At 39.6% G+C, this 1,214-nt stretch overlaps 1 protein-coding gene and 1 long non-coding RNA gene across 2 annotated transcripts in view; one reads left to right on the plus strand and one right to left on the minus strand.

Moving 5' to 3' along the window:
* The window catches only part of kank1a (KN motif and ankyrin repeat domains 1a), a gene marked incomplete at its 3' end in the record, with an annotated part of 9,648 nt that overhangs the window by 4,669 nt on the left and 3,765 nt on the right, over positions 1–1,214 (plus strand).
* The window catches only part of LOC106536561 (uncharacterized), a 5,864-nt gene continuing 4,704 nt past the window's right edge, over positions 55–1,214 (minus strand). The window contains exon 2 of the long non-coding RNA XR_001312559.1: positions 55–197. This is a non-coding gene — a long non-coding RNA (uncharacterized LOC106536561). The remainder of the gene's footprint in view (positions 198–1,214) is intronic.

Consider the following 1,214-nt stretch of genomic DNA (forward strand, 5'->3'; position numbering starts at 1 on the left):
CCAACCTAACCCAACCTAATCCAAACACTACATAACCCAACCTAACCCAACCTAATCCAAACACTACATAACCCAACCTAACCCAACCTAATCCAAACACTACATAACCCAACATAATCCAAACACTACATAACCCAACCTAACCCAAACACTACATAATCCAAACACTACATAATCCAAACACTACATAACCCAACCTAACCCAACCTAACATAACCCACCCTAACCCAACTTAACCCAAACCCATCCTAAACCCTAACCTAATCCAAACACTACAAAACCCAAACACAACTTAACCCAACCTAACCCTAACCTAACCCAACTTAACCTAAACACAACTTAACCCAACCCAACTTAACCCAAACACAACTTAACCCAACCTAACCCAACTTAACCCAAATACTACTTAACCAAACCTAACACAAACCCAACTTAACCCAACCTAACCCTAACCTAACCCAACTTAACCCAACCCAAACGCTACACAACCCAACCTAACTTGAACAGACTGTTTCAGGTTCTGTCTCCAGCAGGCAGATTTAAACACTTGATTATAAAAACATGATTCATTCCTTCAGTGTTCAGTGACCTGATTTCTGCAGGTTAATAAAATAGAAACATGTTTATTCTTCATCTCTCTTTAGATCTATTTATTCATTAAAAACAAAATAAAAAATCTATTTCCAGTAAGAAAATCATAAGAAACAAATTGGTGAAGCAGAAAGAACAAAAAATCTTTTATCTGCCCTTTTTTCCCTCTAAATTAAACAATAATAATAAAGATAAAAAGAACAGGTCCCTCCTGAACAACTATCAGTACACACAGTACACACAGTACACACAGTACACACACTGTAACTGGATTATTGTTTCTTATTGAAGAACTGTTTCAAACTGGTTTTTACAATAATCTGTTCCCTTTAAGCTTCTGACACTTTGCTGCAGTTCTCATTAAACAGATCGGACTCTGTCCACAAAACTGAACCAACCAGGTCCTCATGACCCACATGTCTCAGGACCACCTCTGGTCTCAGAACCAGAACCAGAACCTCACCCCTCAGTGTTTCAGGATCATGTGGTTCTGTTGGCCTGGAGTTGAGCCGAGCAATTACAGCATAGTTTCAGGGACAGACAACTACACACACACACACACACACACACACACACACACACACACACACACACACACACACACACACACACACACACACACA

The sequence above is a fragment of the Austrofundulus limnaeus genome, unplaced genomic scaffold (assembly GCF_001266775.1).
Source record: "Austrofundulus limnaeus strain Quisiro unplaced genomic scaffold, Austrofundulus_limnaeus-1.0 Scaffold1876, whole genome shotgun sequence".
Taxonomy (NCBI): Eukaryota; Metazoa; Chordata; class Actinopteri; order Cyprinodontiformes; family Rivulidae; genus Austrofundulus; species Austrofundulus limnaeus.